Consider the following 5,932-nt stretch of genomic DNA (forward strand, 5'->3'; position numbering starts at 1 on the left):
ACTGCGTACGAAGAGACACTGACAATGAATCGCCGCGGGCTCTCCTGAGCCTTGAATGCTGCCAGTAGTGTTTAAAAAAAAAAAAGCTGGATAAAGCGGTCTACGTCAGACCCGTGGTACTGCTGTTTTACGGTGCACATTTCAAGCTATTTCTGTGCCTCTCAAAGGCGCACTACAAATTTCCTAAGGGCATTTTTTTCTTCTACATACTCTTTAGAGGACGAGCTTCAATACCGCTATTACAACGTGCCCCAAAGAAGCAAATTTAATTAGCGCACTAATTAAGACATTATACCCCTTGCCAAGCGCCAGCCTTAGCTCCACTGTCTTATGATTAAGTTAACCCTGTAGCAAGGTTTCTTTTCATAAACATTTGACCTTTTAAAAAGCACCTTTATTATTGGTCGCCCTCTCTTAAAGCATGAATGAATTTTATTCCGGCGCCGCTTCTCATTCTAGTGCTGCCAGGACTTCTCGTGTGGGAAGACATTTGGAAGGTTAAAGTGGACGTATTGTGGTGGATGAGAGTCTTCTATTCATGGACCGCTAAAGACCCTGTGCACAGAAAACCTGTTGAGCTAAAAATGACGAACATGACAGCTGGCACCTGACATGGCCGAGCATATAACTCGACGTAGGGTTGCCTGACATTACGTTGGGCAGCAGCTGCGAACTCAGGCATCTTCATTCATATTAGAGGGTGATATCAGAATCAGTCTGCCAGAACCATTGCATTCAAGTTGTCCCTAGGCACCCAGGAACGTTCTTACGGCTTGGCTAGAGCGATACTTTATATGTGCGCAGGTAGCCTGTGCTATCGCCTCATACACTTAAACCGAATTGAAGTGCCCCCATAATTTTATGATTGTTGCAGCTTGTGGTGGGTACGTGGTGTACGAAGATTTTATATAGTTTAGGCATTGGCGTCGGCAGTAGGGTGCAAAAAAGGCACTTGCCCCCGCCCACAATCCACGCCAGCGTTTGTCCCCCCTCTCTTCCCAAGCCGCCACCTCCCCTGCTTCCTTATTGTCCTGCTGACATTGAGGAAAAGAAACTTTCTGGGGTGTTTATTTCGACCCCAACGGAAAAAAGATGGAATCTCATTGAGTCCGTAATCAAATGCACATGAATTAGTGATTTACTTTGAGCCCCCGATAACTTTAATGACTATCTTACTCTAAGCGTGCTAGTGAGAGCGATGTTTCAAAGGAATGCTTTATTTTGCTTCCACTCATTCCGTTCGTGCACTCTTGCCTTAAGCTTGCCTTTTCATTGAGAGGCGTATCTTAGCTAGACAGAGAGAGAGTGACAGAGCTGACTGACTGCGCCAGCACCAATTTCTTGGAATTATCGAGAGCTCGAAGGGTTAGAACTGACAGGCAGAGCAACAAACAAATAGCAAAGGTGCGCTAAAGTGGCTCGCGCTCCTTAATTACGAAACGCTGTGGCAGTAACGCTGGACAGATGCCAAGGTTATTGGAGGCACCCAAACGGGCTTCATTCTTTCTTTCTTGTGCCTGAAAACCAGAAATTCAGTATGCCTGTTACGCTTTGATTTTAATCGATTCTTTTAAACTATCTGCAATAACGTCAATGTCCGCGTCTGCTTCGAGCTGTCCGTTGGCTGTCAGAGTGGCATGTTTACCCTTACTGAAACCTGTATCGATGCCGCGGGACAATATTCACTGTCATGAGGGGATTCCTAGGAAATTCTCGATCGGAAGAAAAACAAAGCATAGGAAAACGCTAAGCGGAATATCGAGGAATTACTGCGGGCTGTTTCGTTAAATATGATGACAACTAAAATTATTTCAGCTTCCTCGCTTCCGGATTTCTAAGCTATGTCCAATCCAACCTGTCACCTGCGAACCAGGGTGGACCGGTATTCAACGGCTCTTACAAGACTCAACATTCCGACAATATATAGCAATGTCGCCTTCCTTTCACCTTTGCTTTTTTTTTCTGATAATTCGTCAAAATAAATGCCAGGTGCGCATAGCCTTGATGGAAATGTTAAGTACGGATCTCCAAACGTACTGAACTGATAACCGTGTGCTGTGCGATGTCAGCCAACACCACCTTGTCAGCGCTGTTGTTGTTGTGACTGTAGGAAGAAGGAAACGAAAATGAATGGGCCTGCTACTGGCTCTGTAGCTGAGCCACCTCCGCTGCCTCATGCGGACAAAAGAGAAAATAGAAAAGAGAGAAAAAAGAAGAGCGAGAGAAAGACGCGCGCCGCAACAACAACCGTCGTCCACCACCGAAGCAGTGGCGGGTGCAATGACGGCCTACAACAGATAAAGTAAACGCAGCATGCTCTTGCGTCGTCCCTCATTTCTCGTGGGAACATACTCGAATCGTCTCATGTTTAGAAACGAAAGCTTCACTGCACTAGCTACCCCGCATTTCACGTACTTCACAGCTTGACCTTCCGCCGACCTTCAGCCACGCGACGCGCGGCCTGCTAGTCCTCCACTCCTCTTCGCGTGCTCCATTCTACTGCTGCTGCTGCTTTGTTTCGTCTACTACAATAGCACACCTGATTACTGTTCACACACCTGTCAAACATAACTCGTAGCGGTACATATCGCCGGCCTCCACTGAGCGCCACGCGTGACGTCATCGCTTAGCTATGCGCCTCGCTGTGCATGTGAGGTGCTCTTCAGCTGCTGTGCCGCAAGGGGGGGGGGGGGGGGGGGAATAAGCAATGGACAGCCGTCCGCTTGCGAAAGCGTATTTATACGCTGCGATCGGCGGCGAGTCTACGTAGTGCTATGACATGTACGAGGCAAATATGCTCAGTACGAGCACTCGCTACGCTCGCCTACAAGCCGAATATACTCATCCTTTAGACATCGCTCACCGCGATGAAGCAGCACGTAGCAAAAATAAAACTTAGCTAAACTAGCGATGGAAACTCCCGAACAGCCAGAGGACAACGCAAGGTGGCGAAGAAGGTGCGACAAGAGCAACAGAGAAACGATTAGGTTTCATACACGACTACTACTGTTTTCGCTTTGTCTATCCTGGCTTAGATGAATTAGAGCACTGATATCTTTTTTTCATCCAGCTAACCTTACTTGAAAACTGAAGAATTTTTTCTTTTTTGTTTTTCCACCTATTTTTTTGCAGGGATGACCACACGTATGTACGTACGTGTGTCAACACTGCTTCCTCCAAAATTTGGCTGCAATTTTCAGGATGGATAATGGCACTTCAAATTATCGTTTCCGGTAAGCGAGGAGCAGTGTATTTATGAAATACTTATTTGCCTCAATTGGCACAGTAGTGCCGTAGCTTACTAGAGAAAGACTGTTTTGTGTATTCTGGAAAGAACACTGAGACGAAAATAGAGTTCATCTGTGTTAATAGATAGCAGAAATTATTCACTTAGGCGCTGCATTCAATAACAATATGGCTCCAGTAGCACGGTGCATAACGAAAGAAAAATTAAATGCAGCTCTCTCTCATCAGCCAGTGTATAACATCTTTTCATTGCAAACCAGTGAGTCCTCCATTGAAACTGCCTTTGACGAGAATCATTTGAATAATGGCAATCTTTTACGACCCTCTATTCTTAATGTATTATTAGCAGGTCATTTATAGAGTCTTTAAAGGAGCGCCTGTAACGCACTCCTTGCTATTCGCGTAAGTGATTTCTTGCAACGCGTCATGTCAATATTCTTGTGCCAATCAGTCAGCTAACTGGAGTTACGACGGTAGAAAATGCATCGTCACTTTTCTGCACAACTTGGAATCTTAAATAAGACATTAACTGTGGACAGTGAAGCGCTGCCGCCTTTGGACGCTACGAGATTACAGCCAACAAACCCTGAGCTGCCAACGAGATCTACACGGGAGAGAGGCGCGAAGCTTCAGTTCAACTCTGGGGCGTAGAACTGGCTCTATAATAGCGGAGTCGTTTACGCATGTCTTGATATTTTACGCAGATCAGTTGCACCAATTTCTGTAGTTCACTTTGCCGGTTCCACCTCCTGTGTTTTATAGCGAAAGCAACACTTTGCTAGGTTTTCAAGCCGTCACCATGTTACCTTGGCACCGTGGCACAGTGTTACCGTGGTACCCTGCCAAGAGCTGCCAAACTTTGGTATCTCATTTCACAAAGGGGTGGTTATGTAAGAATAAGCCTGCCATGACCCTGGCATTCACGTTACCTCTATATGCCACTAAGGCACATTCATATGGCTTGGTTAAAGCGGGGCTTTATATGTGTGCTTGTAGCCTGCGCTATCACGTCATACCCTTAAATGCGGAGCTTAAGTGTCCCCCATATTTAGGTGCAATAAACGCCTTTACCAACACTACCTAAAACGCCGATGAACTTTGATGCGTTCAACGGAGTGCTGGTTGCGTTCGATGCAACGCTCGGTCGCCCGCAGCCAAAGCTTTCTCTCCACACTCGGTTCAGCAGCGTTGAATCCATGTAATTTTTTTTTGCTCCTGTTCACTTCCATGCAGATGGCATAAATATTATGAGTCGACAACGGCACCAGTCCGAGCTTCAGTCGTTGATCACTTTATGTCTACGACATCTAAAACAGTTACAAACGATGCAATCTTTTTCTTTTCTTTTTTTTTTTTTTTTGGGGGGGGGGCGGTATTGATGACATAAATTAGCATGAAGCATCTGGTGCGGCTCAAAAGGGCGTCGTGGAAATCTGCAAGGCTTAGGCGTTGATCACTTCCAGATAGAAAGGGCTCATCGCCTTGGGAAGTACTGCGAAGGAAAAAAATGCGACCAATGATTGCATGCTTCGCGACATACAAACAAGCGGGATGTACTTATAACTTCTAAGAAGTTTAAAGGCGAAGCTGTTGAATTTCTGTGAAATACTCTTAAATCGAGAGAAGGAAAGAAACGTATTTTTGGGAATACGCCAAAGAGCAAAAGAAGGCCGCTGATAAAAGTACACTTGAAGTGTGACGCACTATATCTGAAGAAAGTAGTATACGTTTACAACGAAATGCTCTGGCGGGTCGTCAAGAACAACTGACAGCAACCAACAAACCCAATATACACTTCCATTTTTTAACTTCCCAAGTGTTAAAAAAAATTGATGAATTTTCGAATTTAGTTCACATGTTGAAGCCTCCTGTAATTTTAGGCTCACCATCATGTTTGGGTGCTGAATAGCTGAGAGAGGTATTTTCTGTTGGGTATGCATACCACCGAAAAGACTGCGACGGTCGGGGCGGAGACGTTTTAATTTTATTAGTAAAAGCAATTATTCCAGCGATATAGATATTGGCATTGGTGAAATTGAAGCAGTGTGACTACAAATTATATTGCAAAACGGAAACACGGTGGCTGTATGTTTGTTCTATCGACCCCAAGTTAGTCACATTAATATCCTCTACAAATTCAAAGAATCGGTAGAAATTATCAATTGTATCTGTTTGATCAACCAGCAAAAGGGAAGGGGGGGGGGGGGGGAGTTTAATCTGCCAGAAAGATATTGGTCCCATCAGACCCATTACTTAACATCAATAGCGGGTTCGGAAAGGAAAGGTTGTCAATAAGCATAGACTTTGATTCTTTAAAGGCTGTTCTGTTATGTATTATAAATACTATCATTATTACTCAAGTTGTCCCTGACGAATTGAGAGCAGCAATTGTTATTCCGTTGTATAAAACGATGTTAAAAGCAATGTGGAAAACTATCGAGGTATATCTATCCTTCCAGCCTCGTGACCAATTCCAACATATTTCTTTAGGGTTTCTTTTAGGAATCAACCCTGTACCATACTTTAACGCCCTGCCTAAGTTGCTAGGCTGTGAAGTTTTCTCTATGCTAACCTTCTACTCTTCAAATGCATGATATTTCTCTCCTCTCCCCTCTCTTTGCACCCAATAATTATTTCCTTTCAATTTGAGTCAGAAATGCATGAGTAAATCCTGAGCACAGTACCG

This window comes from Amblyomma maculatum, chromosome 4 (assembly GCF_055883805.1).
Source record: "Amblyomma maculatum isolate TAMU_Amacu chromosome 4, ASM5588380v1, whole genome shotgun sequence".
Taxonomy (NCBI): domain Eukaryota; kingdom Metazoa; phylum Arthropoda; class Arachnida; order Ixodida; family Ixodidae; genus Amblyomma; species Amblyomma maculatum.